Source organism: Jaculus jaculus, chromosome 19 (assembly GCF_020740685.1).
Source record: "Jaculus jaculus isolate mJacJac1 chromosome 19, mJacJac1.mat.Y.cur, whole genome shotgun sequence".
NCBI classification, from domain to species: Eukaryota; Metazoa; Chordata; class Mammalia; order Rodentia; family Dipodidae; genus Jaculus; species Jaculus jaculus.
In genome coordinates this window covers 58,638,600-58,651,801 of record NC_059120.1, presented here as the reverse complement: position 1 = coordinate 58,651,801, position 13,202 = coordinate 58,638,600, and positions in this window count along the sequence as shown.

Sequence of the window (13,202 nt, the reverse complement as noted above, 5' to 3'; positions counted from 1 at the left end):
GAGAGAGTGTGTGTGTGTGAATGTGGTTTGCAATCAGAGAGAGTGTGTGAATGTGTGGTTTGCAGAGAGAGAGAGAGTGTGTGTGTGTGAATGTGTGGTTTGCAATCAGTATGTGTGTGAATGTGTGGTTTGCAATCAGAGAGAGTGTGTGAATGTGTGGTTTGCAATCAGAGAGAGTATGTGTGTGAATGTGTGGTTTGCAATCAGAGAGAGAGTGTGTGAATGTGTGGTTTGCAATCAGAGAGAGTATGTGTGTGAATGTGTGGTTTGCAATCAGAGAGAGTATGTGTGTGAATGTGTGGTTTGCAATCAGAGAGAGTGTGTGTGTGTGAATGTGTGGTTTGCAATCAGAGAGAGTGTGTGTGAATGTATGGTTTGCAATCAGAGAGAGAGAGAGTGTGTGTGTGTGTGTGAGAATGTGTGGTTTGCAATCAGAGAGAGTGTGTGTGAATATGTGCCTTGCAATCAGAGAGAGAGTGTGTGTGAATGTGTTCGGGCACATGTATGCACCAGGGCCTCTTGCCACTGAAAAGAGCTCCATCCAGGTGCTGATGCACACCTTTAATCCCAGCACTCAGGAGGCAGCGGTAGATGGATCACTGAATTCAAGGCCACCCTGAGACTACATAGTGAATTCCATGTCAGCTTGGCTAGAGCAAGACCCTACCTCAAAAAGAAAGAGCGTGGTGTGGTGGTGCATGCCTTTAATCCCAACAGAGGTAGGAGGATTGCCGTGAGTTCCAGGCCAGCCTGAGAGTACATAGTTAATTCCAGGTCAGTCTGGACCAGAGTGAAACCCTACCTTAAAAAAAAGAGAGGGGCCAGAGCGATGGTTTAGCAGTTAAGGCACTTGCCTGTGAAGCCTAAGAATTCCTGTCTAAATCTCCAGGTCCCGCGTAAGCCAGATGCACAGTGACGCAAGCACACACGTCGTACATGTGCACAACGGGGTGAACACGTCTGGGGTTGAAGGGCCTGGCATGCCCATTCTCACTCTCTCTGTCTCTGCCTCTTTCTCAAATAATCCAGGCATGGTGGCAGATGCCTTTAATCCCAGCATTCAGGAGGCGGAGGTAAGAGGATCGCTGTAAGTTTGAGGCCATCCTGAGACTACACAGTGAACTCGTCAACTTGGGTTAGAGTGAAGTGACATCCTACCTCGAAAACCCAAAAATTAAAAAAGTAACAAACCCTCCAGATGCATGCACCACTTTGGGCATCTGACTATGTGGGTACTGGGGAATTGAATCCAGGCAGTCAGGTATTGGCAAGCAGTGCCTTTAACCTCTGGGCCATCTCCCCAGCCCTGCACCTTTGACCTGTGAGGAGAGGGTAAGCATGCCAGGCAAGAACTGGGCTCTTGTTACAAGAGGAAGGGGAGGCAGGACCCTCCCTCCTATGCCATGGAGTTCCACCTTGCTCCAGCTCCCTAGCTGAGCCCTGTCCCTTCTGCTGCAAGTCTGCAAGCGGAAGTGCCTACTGATGTTGCCCTTTGGACCCATCCATTGCATTGCGCGTGGCACATGCCTGTGTTCAGTCCTCCCAAGTTAGTCACTCCTCCCTCCACTCTGTTCTGGTTCCTTTGTTCCCCCTCCGTCTTGCAAGATATTAGAAACTTAGAAGTAAGTTTTGCCAAGGTACAGAAAATGACAATGGCAGGGCTACCAGCCTCTGAGGTAGTGTTGATGGAAATGAAGCAGGTGGCCATGTTGGTTCTATCTTTGTTTCTGTTTTGGTTTCTCGAGGTAGGGTCTTGCTCTAGCCCACACTGGCATGGAACTCACGGCACTCCTCCTCCCTCTGCCTGGTGTGGGGACTAAAGGTGCATGCCACCACAGCAGGCCTTGGTGCCCAGAGGGTTGGCTGGATGAAAGGACTAACCCTTCCACCACCTAGAACAAAATGATCTAAGTGGGAGGGAGGGGACTAAGTTAGGGAAGAAGACCCACTGAGGACGAATGAGAATAAAACTTCCTGTCTAGAAGTAGAGGACTCTAAGCTGCACTTTCAAAAATACTTATTTAGGGCTGGAGAGATGGCTTAGAGGTTAAGGCACATGCCTGGGAAGCCTAAGGATCCAGGTTCGATCCTCCAGGTCCCACTTAAGCCAGCTGCACATAGTAACGCATGTGTCTAGAGTTCGTTTTCAGTGGCTAGAAGCCCTGGCATGACAATTCTCCCTCTCTCTCTTCTCTCCCTCTCTCTCTGCCTGTAATATATAAATAAAAATAAAATCTTAAAAAATATTTATTTGAGAGAGAGAGAAAAAATGGGCATGACAGGGCCTCCAGCCACTGCAAATGAATTCCAGGCACGTGCCCTACCTTGTGCATCTGGCTTACGTGGGTGCTGGGGAATCGAGCCTGGGTGCTTTCCCTTTGCAGGCCACCGCCTTCACTGCGAAGTCATCCATCTCCCCAGCCTCCAGATGCCCATTTGTTCCTTTTATTCCTTGGTTTAGGAGTGAGTGCTGTGTAGTTTACCCAGTGTACCTGCAGAGGGCGTGACGAGCTCATGGCTTTGGAGATTTGGCTCTGCGCTCCCTTACAATTTGGTCCCCAGGGGTGGCAGCTAATAGCTAGAGGAAGCCCACCTTCGGGAGGACTTGAGGCTGCCACCCTGAAAGAATAGCAATTCTAGCTGCAAGCTCACCCACTGGGAGGGGGAGGGAGAGAGCTGTGATAATGTGGGACTGTTAGGAAGAAAACAGGTCCAAAATGGATTGAGTCTTGGTTCCAGGTCCTGTTTTCTTTTTTTGCTTTACTTTTTCCAGGTAGGGTCTCTCTCTAGCCCAAGCTGGCCTGGAATTCATTATGTAGTCAGAGGCTGGCCTCAAACTCACCAGGGCTCCTCCTACCTCAACCTCCCAAATGCTTGGATTTTTCACATACGCCTCTACTCTCGGCAAGGTCTATTTATTTATTTATGAAAGAGGCAGAGAGAGAAAATGAGGGCACCAGGCCTCTAGCCACTGCAACTGAACGCCAGGCACAGGCGCCACCTTGTGCATCTGGCTTATTTGGGTCCTGGAGAATGGAACCTGGGTCCTTTGGCTTTTCAGGCAAGTACCTTAACCACTAAGCTCCCCCTCCCCATTTTTTTTTTTTTTTTTTTTTTAATGAGGGAGGGTGTAGCTCTCTAGCCCAGGCTGACCTGGAATTCACTATGTGCTGTCAGGATGGCCTCGAACTCACAGTGATCCACCTACCTCTGTCTCCCGAGTGCTGAGATTAAAGACGAGATTAAAGATGTGCATCACCACACCTGGCCTCAGCCTCCCCCTTTTTTTTTCAAGGTAGGGTCTCACTCTAGTTCAGGCCGACCTGGAATACAATGTGTAGTCTCAGGGTGGTCTTGAACTCATGGTGATCCTTCTACCTCTGCCTCTCAAGTGCTGGGATTTCAGGCATGCGCCACCACGCCCAGCTTCCAGCCCTTTAAAAAGAACTTATTTATTTGAGAGACACAGAGTTTGGGCATGCCAAGGCCTCTTTTTTATTTTTATTTTATTTATTTGAGAGCGACAGACAAAGAGGCAGATAGATAGATAGATAGAGAATGGGCACACCAGGGCCTCTAGCCACTGCAAAGGACCTCCAGACGCATGCACCCCTTGTGCATTTGGCTAACGTGGGTCCTGGGGAATCGAGCCTCGAACCGGGGTCCTACGGTTTGACAGGCAAGCGCTCAGCTGCTAAGCCATCGCTCCAGCCCATGCCAAGGCCTCTTACTATTGCAAAGGAATTCCAGATGCACATACCACTTTGTGCATCTGACATTATGTGGGTACTATGGAATCGAACCCAGGCTGTCAGCTTTGTAAGCAAGTACCTCTAACCGCTGCTCCAGCTGGTCTTACTGTCAAAGCTTGACGTTCTCCTGCAGGGGGAGCAGTGTGCAAAGAGCTCGGTCCCAGGCCTGCCGGGCCAGGCCGGTCCTCCCCTGAGGGGACCGACCGTCCACAGTGAGGACTTGCTTAGGTGGGGCTGCCAGGCGGTTAGTGTCACTCCTGTAGCTAGGGGATGGCGAGGAAGATAGCGTGAGTGTCAGAGCAGTGCCAAGGGATTTGAGCACCTACCTTGGGAGACCTGGGGCAGTGCGTGGCCCGGGGAGTAATGAACCCTTCTTCAGGGGTTGGGCACATCTACAGAGCAGGTTGGCGCCAACAGCAGGTCTCCGCCCAGCCTATCTTGCGCTGTCTAGCTGCAAGCTGCATGCACCTGACGTGCCAATTAACCCTGGCAGGGGTATCGCAGCCACCAAACCGTCATTTAGTAAGGGGGTGTGAAGACCCGGTGACTTGGTGGCTTCTGGGAGACCCAAGGGTGAAAAGGACAAGGACCTAACCTCTTGGCCCTGGGCTCTCGCACGCTGTGCTCCACCCCAGAGGCAGTAGACTTGAGGGAGAGAGGGACATTCCCCGGGGCTGGAGGACAGAGGGAAGCCAGATGTTTCCTCAGGCTGCCCACCCGCCCTCACACATGGCCGCGACACTCCCGCAGGCAGCCGCAGACAGCTCCGGAAACAGGAGTAAATAATCTGGGGGTGGGGTCTGTGCTGGAGGCCTGGCCTTTGGCTTCTCACCCTGGAATGTGCCCCTCGGGCAGCCTGTGATACCACCCTTGGGCCTGACAGTGGGATGTTGAGACCCAGGGCAAGCAGCTCCTCTAAACTCTGGTAGGAATAGCCTCCCCAGGATGAGCATTAGCATGAGGGGCGCCTGGCATTTAGGGCATGCTAATGGCACAGGGCAGGGCCTGGGGCGCCCAGGGCAGGCAAGGCGGGGGGGGGGGGGGGGGGGGGTGTCTACCCCAGGCCTTGGCTCCAGCCCTTTCCGGCCCTTATTGTCCTTGGTGAGAACAGGACGCTGGCCTGTTCCCACTGCCTTCCCCCCACCCCCAGCTCTGCTTCCCAGGGGCTCTGGAAGGATGTTGGGAAACAAGAGACAGCCAGAGACCTGTGGAGACAGAGATGCTGAGAGACACAGAGACAGATACAAAAGGCACGCATTGAAGTGCTTTGTGAAGCCAGCCTGGGAGCTGTGGGAAGGAACCCTGGAAGAATGGGAGGCGGGAGGCCCTGCCCTTCTGGGGTGCCTCCGGGCTGGCCTGCTGTGTGCACAGTGAGCTTTGACTTCGGGTCACTAACCAGGATGCCTCCTAAGCAAACAATGGCTGGAACTGGAACCTTAAGGCTGCCAGTCTGGGGGTCTTAACTGCTCCCTTTAGGTACATTTCTTTGCCTTCCAGCAATCTGGAAGTTTCTAGGGCATGGGGGCAGGGCTTGAAGCATGTGCCCCAACCCTCCCCAACCCTCTCCTCCTACCTGCTGGACCCACAGATGTTTTGCTGTAATACTGCTGTGTTGAGTTCCTGAAGAGGCAAAGAGAAGCTCTTTTTTTAAAAAAAAAATTGAGAGTGACAGAGAGAGAAAGAGGCAGAGAGAGAGGTGGGGGGAGGAGCACACCAGGGCTTCCAGCCACTGCAGACGCATGCACCCCTTTGTGCATCTGGCTAACGTGGGTCCTGGGGAATCAAGCCTGGAACCAGGGTCCTTAGGCTTCACAGGCAAGCGCTTAACCGCTAAGCCATCTCTCCAGTCTCAGAGAGAAGCTCTTAGCTGACCTTTCTAAAGTTAGTCATTCCCAACACCCAGAGCGAACAGCTGCAGGCACACCACTGGGCTACAACAGGGCAGCCATGCCCACATAACCTCTATAGCACTGGGGCCTGGGCAGGGGGTGGAGACTCCCTGGGGTGGGTGGGATGTGTGTGTAAATCCTAGACCACAGCTCTCAGCAACTGCTCAGGAGGATTCAGCTCCTTAGCCAGCTGGAGAGATCCAGGTCCCCAGGACTTAAGGAGGTTCAAAGACCACTACAGAAAAATAGGCACGGCTACACTTCACAAATTGATGGGTGTGCCAGGGCCTCTAGCCACTTGTTTGTTTCAAGATAGTGTCTAGCCCAGACTAACCTGGAACTCACTCTGTAGTCCCAGGCTGGCCTTGAACTCACAGCAATCCTCCCAAGTGCTTGGATTAAAGGTGTGAATTATGGGCTGGAGAAACGGTTTAGTGGTTAAGGCACTTGCCTGCGAAGCCTAAGGACCTAGGTTTGATTACCCAGTACCCATGTAAGCCAGATGCACAAGGTGGCGCATGCATCTGGAGTTCACCTGCAGTGGCTAGAGACCCTGGAGCACCCATTTTCTCTTTCTCTAAAATAAATTTAAAAATATATTTTTTAAAAAAGGTGGCGGGCTGGAGGGATGGCTTAGAGGTTAAGATGTTAAGATGTTTGCCTTCAAAGCCAAAGGACCCAGGTCCAATTCCCCAGGACCCACATTAGCCAAATGCACAAGGTGGCACATGTGTCTGGAGTTGTTTGCAGTGGCTGAAGGCCCTGGCACTCCTATTGTCTCTCTCTCTCTCTGTCAAATACATACATACATATATATATATAAAAGCATGCATGCATACATACATACATACACACACATATATATTTAAAGGTGTGAGTTGAGGCCGGGCATGGTGGCGCACGCCTTTAATCCCAGCACTAGGGAGGCAGAGGTAGGAGGATCACAGTGAGTACTTCCAGGTCAGCCTGGTCTAGAGCAAGACCCTACCTCAAAACTTAAAATAAATAAATAAATTACATATATATATATATATACACATATACATATACATATACATATACATATACATATACATATACATATACATATACATATATATATATATCAATCCTCAATCCAAGACTGGAGAGATGGTTTAGCGTTAAGGCACTTGCCTATGAAGCCTAAGGACCCAGGTTCGTTTCTCCAGGACCCATGTAAACCAGATGAACAGGGTGGTGCATGCATCTGGCATTAGTTTGCAATGGCTGGAGGCCCTGGTGCGCCCATTCTCTCTCTGTGTCTCTCTACCTGCCTCTCTCTCTCTCTCAAACAAGTAAAAGCAAAGTATTTTTTTTTTTAATTAAAAAAAATTCAATCCAGCCAAGTGTGGTGGTGCACACCTTTAATCCCAGCAGAAGTAGGAGAATTGCTGTGCTGTGAGTTGGAGCCCGGCCTGGGTTAGAGTGAGACCCTATGTTGAAAAAAAAAAGTTCAATTTTATGTAAGTCCTTTCTTTTTGTCTGTTTGTTTTTTTTTTTCCCCTTTTCTAACAGTGTGACTAGTCACACTTGGAGATAACACCAGAAGTCTAAATTTGAGGCCCTGTGTGGTAATAAAGCTGGAGCCAAATGGTTCTGTGGACTTGAGAGGCGCTCTCATGGTTCTCTCAGAAGTCCTCTCACCTCAGGCAATCGGGAAAGGAAGAGAAGAACAGGGAAAGTTGGCCTGTCCCTTTGAGACAGGCCTCCACTGCCCAGGGGACCCGAGAGCAGCTCACTGTCGACAGCTCCAGGTTCTAGAGGAAGCCCTTTGTGTCTCAGTGTCTGGGCCAAGGAGTGTCCCCAGGCATGACCTCAGGCTGCTCCAAGGACTTCTGGGACTGGGGCACATGTGTGTATGTATGTGAGCTACTGGCTGTGAGCACCCCAGGAAGCCCCACCCCTTCCTGCCTCTGTTTCCAGACTGCGCTTTGGGCCCAGTTATGAGTCAGAGAGCTTCAAGGTTTCTGCAGTGTGTGGCAGTGGGAAAGAGCTGCTGGGTTTGAACTCAAACTGTAGCTGAGGGTGACCCTGAACTTCCTGATCCTCTTGCCTCTGTCTCCCGAGGGCTAGGACAATAGCTACCACGCCTGGTTTTTTTGTTGTTGTTTTTAATTTAATTTAATTTTTGGTTTTTTTTTGAGGTAGGGTCTCACTCTGGCCCAGGCTGACCTGCAGTTCACTATGTAGTCTCAGGGTGGCCTCGAACTCACGGCGATTCTTCTACCTCCACCTCCTGAGTGCTGGGATTAAAGGCATGCACCACCACGCCAGGCTTTGATTTTTTTTTAAGATTTTTATTTATTTATTTGATTATTTGGGAGTGACAGAGAGAGAAAGAGGCAGATAGAGAGTGAGAGAGAGAATGGGCGCGCCAGGGCTTCCAGCCTCTGCAAACGAACTCCAGACGTGTGCGCCCCCTTGTGCATCTGGCTAACGTGGGACCTGGGGAACCGAGCCTCGAACCGGGGTCCATAGGCTTCACAGGCAAGCGCTTAACCGCTATGCCATCTCTCCAGCCCCCCCCCCGCCTTAATTTTAATTTTTTTTTTTTATTGACCACTTCATGCCTGGTTTTACTTGGCGCTGAGGATCAAACTCAGGTTCTCATGAATGGTAGGCCAGAACTCTACCCACTTGGCTACATTTTTAGGCACAAGAGCTGAGGCTGCGGGGCTGGGCACGTTGAGTGATCTCGGAGGCTGACTGTGAAATGAAGCCAAGAACAGCTACCTCAGGGTATGAGCGTGAGGGTTTGAATGGAGCACTGGCTTGCATTTGACAAATGCTGTTTCCTGTGTGACAACAGCAACTGCCCCCCCCCCCCGTGGTGTGTGTGTGTGTGTGTGTGTGTGTGTGTGTGTGTGTGTGTGTTTGAGACAAAGTCTTGTGTTTCTTACAAAATTTGAGACAGGCTTTTAGGAAAAATGATAGAGCAGTGATGTGATGCTGAGCAGAGAAAGGGTCAGCCCCAGGCTGGCTTTGAACTTCTGATCCTCCTGCCTCCACCTGCTCAGGTGTCAGGATTACAGGGTGTGCACTATCGTGAGCAGGGCCTCATTCTGACCTGGGAATTCACTATGTAGTCTGAGGGTGGCTTTGAACTGCTGGCTATCCTCTTACCTCTGCCTCCTCAGTGCTGGGAGTAAAGGCGTGTGTCACCACTCCCGGCAACCAGCTCCTTTAAAAATTTATTTATTTGTAAGCAGAGGGAGATAGAAGAGAGACAGAGAATGGGCACATCAAGGCCTGCAGCCACTGCAAATGAACTCCAGATGCTCGTTCCACTTTGTGCATCTGGCTTTCAGGTGGGTACTGGGGAATCAAACCCGGGTTGTTAGGCTTTGCAGACAAGCATCTTAACCACTGGGCAATCTCTTCCGCCTGAGCTCCTTTAATTTTTAGTTTCTGGTGCTGGAGATGGAACCCTGGGCCTCACTGTACTCAGCAGGCACTTTACCACTGAGCTATATCCCCAACCCTGCAAAGTTGTTTTTTATAAGATTAACATTTACCATAAAAACAATGAAAACTGACCTGGGGCATGCCTTTAGTCCCAGTACTGAGGAGGCTGAGGTAGGAAGATTGCTGTCAGCCTGGGCTAGAGTGAGACCTTACCTCCAAAAAAAGGCCAAGGTGGGCATGGTGGCACACACCTTTAATTCCAGCACTCAGAAGGCAGAGATAGGAGGATCACTGTGAATTCCAGGCCACCCTGAGACTACATAGTGAATTCCAGGTCAGCCTGGACTAGAGTAAGACTCTACCTCAAAAAAAAGAAAGAAAGATGGAAGGAGGGAAGGAAGGGTGGGAGGAAATTAGGGGCTGGAGAGATGGCTTGCTTAGTGGTTAAGGCACTTAACTAACGACCCAGTACCTACAGAAAGCGACTTGCACAAAGTGCTACACACATCTGGTGTTTGTTTGCAGCAGCTGGGGGCCCTGGTGCACCCTTTCTTTCCGTCTCTCTCTCTCTCTTGTCTGTCTCTTTTTGCTTGCAAATAAACAAGTAAATATAATTTTTAAATAAAGCCCTCAGGAGGCAGAGTTAGGAGAATCACCGTGAGTTTGAGGCCACCCTGAAACTACATAATGAATTCCAGGTCAGCCTGGGCTACAGCGATACCCTACCTTGAAAAAAAAAATTTTTTTAGATTGGTAGACTTTGAGTAAAGCAGATTACCCTCCCTGCTGGGACAGGCCTCATGCAAACAGCAGACGTCTAAATAGAACACAAGGTATCTGATCTCCCATGTGCAAGTGAGAGCTTGCAGCGCACGGCCTTCACACCGGAGCGGCGCTACTGAGCCACCCCGGTCTCAGCTGAAGCCCACTCTGTGAGCTTTGGGTGTGCGGCCTCCAGAACTCGTGAGCCAAGGTTTTGATCAACTACTTGATCAACAATCAATCATACCCTCTCCCTCTTGGTAATGTTTCTGCAGAGGACCCTGATTCAAACACTTTTTTTTGTTGTTATTGTTGGGTTTTTTTCGAGGTAGGGTCTCACTGTGGTCCAGGCTGACCTGGAATTCACTAGGTAGTATCAGGGTGGCCTTGAACTCACAGCGATCCTCCTACCTCTGCTTCCCCAGTGCTGGAATTAAAGGTGTGCGCCACCATGCCCGGCTTCAAACACTCTTAAAAAAAAAAAATATATATATATATATATATATATATATATATATATATAAATTTTACTATATACATACATACACACTCACATATATACATGTGTGTGTATATATGTATGTGTGTGTATATATGGAAGAAGGGAGGGAGAGAATGGGCATGCCAGGGCCTATAGCCACTGCCAACGAACTCTAGACACATGTACCTCCTTGGGTCCTGGGGAACCCAGTGCATGTGGCTTGGGGAACCAAACTGTCCTTTGGCTTTGCCGCCAAGTGTCTTGACCGCTAGGCCATCTCTCCAGCCTCAAACACTGTTTTTGTGTGTGTGGGGGGAGGCCATAAGTGGGTCTAGAGAGATGGCTTAGCCGTTAAAGGCACTTGGTTGCAAAGCCTGCTGGGCCAAGTTTAATTCCCCAGTATGTTAAGCCACATATACAAAGGGTCACATGCACCTGGAGTTGATTTGCAGTGGCAAGAGCCCCTAGTACGCCCATTCTCTCTGCCTCTCTCCTCACAAATAAATAAAAATAGAGGTATAAAAAAGGGGGCTGGGGCTGGATAAATGGCTTAGCAGTTAAGGTATCTGCCTGCAAAGCCAAAGGACCTTGGGTTGTTACCCATGTAAGCCAGATGCACAAAGGGGCGCATGAATCTGGAGTTTATTTGCAATGGCTGGAGGCCCTGGTGTGCCCATTCTTTCTCCCTCTCTCTGCCTCTTTCTCTCTCTCAAATAAATAAATGAAAATAAAGTTTAAAAACAATTTTTTAAAAAGTCTTTAAAAAAAGGAAAAAACAAAACAAACAAAAATAATAATAAAATAAAGCCAGGCGTGGTGGCGCATGCCTTTAATCCCAGCAGAGGTAGGAGGATTGCCGTGAGTTCGAGGCCACACTGAGACTCCATAGTGAATTCCAGGTCATCCTGGGCTAGAGTGAGACCCTACCTTGAAAACCACCCCCCCAAAAAATAATAATAATAATAAAATTAAAAAGCAATTGTTTAAAAAAGGCTAAGTGCTCTACCACTAAGCTACAGACCCCCAGCCCAAATGTATTTTTAAATATTTACTTATTTGTAAGGAGAGAGAGAGAACCCCATTGGCAGCAAGGCAGTGGTACTTCAAGCTCCTTGTTGAAACGCAGCTGCCACCCTCAGTCAACTGCCAATCACAGAACCCCGATGAATGGGGTGAGGCTCCCAGCAGTCCAGGTCTCTCCTCCCTCAGGCTGTCATCTTTTCCCTCTAGGGTACTCTAGGCTGCCTTCTCTGGAAACCCAGTCTCACCGAGCCCTTCCTCCAGTAGGCACCACATCCCTGAGCTATCATTTCTCCCTAAAGCCTGTCTGTAATTGTGTTAAGTATGTGTCTTTGTTGATTATATGTATGTGTGTCCTGTTGCCTCTAGGAAACTGTGGGTGCCCCCGAGGACAGGGATGGACACAACCTGGCTCTCGGGAGCCCTCCCCAAGGACCTAGTAATCACTTTGGCACCAGTGAGTCCCTGAATTAGGGCCATGGGGTGAGACCCCTGATAACTCCTCCCACCAGCCCCCAACATAAGTATTCACCTCCCCTCCCCTCCCCAGTTCTGACAGTGACCTCAGGGTCTTGCACAAGCCAGACTGACCTTACGTCCCCAACACAAATACAGTGAAGATCTTTAATCACCTGTCCCTGGCCAGCTCTCCCGGCCTCAGCTCCCACCACCCCCACTGGGGCATTCTTCCTGCAGCAGACAGACACAGGGTTACTCACCCTGAACTCCCCATGCCTTTGGGCCTTTGTTCAGGCCCTGGCTCCGCTCCCCGCCACCTGAACAGGTCTTACTCACCCGCCCAGAATCAATTCAAGCTTCTGGGCTCCCGAGAAGCCTTCCTCCGGACAACTCAGCACCTCCCCGCCTCTGTTGTGTTTTACTTCTCTGTGCACCTTCCTCCCTCCAAGGGGACCAGAATAAGTGGCTTTCAGATTCCGGAATCTGTCTCCTGAAACCTTACCTAACCTCAGGAGAGCAGAAAATCCCAGCAGAAGCCAGGCGTAGTGGCGCATGCCTTTTATCCCAGCACTTGGGAGGCAGAGGTAGAGGATCTCCGTGAGTTCCAGGCCACCCTGAGATTCCATAGTGTATTCCAGGTCGGCCTGGGCTAGAGTGAGACCCTACCTTGAGAAATCAAAACAAACCAAAAAAGAAAAAGAAAAAAATAATCCCAGCAAACGCATGTTAAGCTGTCTGCACGGTTAACTTCCTTCAGATGACTTGGGCGTGGTGTTGGGTTCGTGGTAGAACAGGGCCGATGTGGACATCCGGCACTGAGGTGCATCTACATAACGCCACAGCTATCCTCTTTTTAAAAAAGTTACTTGTTGGCATGTGTGTCTGTGTGTGTGTGTTGGGGGGGGGGGTGTCAGGGCCCTTTGCCACTACAAACAAATGCTAGACACTTACAACACTTTTTGCGTCTGACTTATGTGGGTGGCTTGGGAATTGAACCAGGGCCAGCCGACTTGGCAAGCAGGCAAGTGCCTTTAATTGTCTTCCCAGCCCAATGTAGGTATTCTTAATAAGTCACTGGCCCTTGTCACATGCCTCCTAAATGCCACACATTGCTTTATTTGTTTTCTAATTAATTAATTCATTTGCATGAGTGTGGTGTGGAGGGGGGGTGCCAGGGTCTCTTGTCAGCCCAGACTCCAGATGCATGCAGTACTTTTTGTCCAGATTTAAGCCAAAAAGTAGTATACATGTAAATCAAGAGGGTAAGGGAATGGAGTATATTAGGAAAGTGGAAATTAGAATAAAATGTTAAGCTTCTTTTTTTTTTAAAAAAAAATTTCATCTATTTATTTGTTTATTCTTTTTTTTTTTTTTTTTTGAGGTAGGGTCTCACTGTAGCCCAGGCTGACCTGG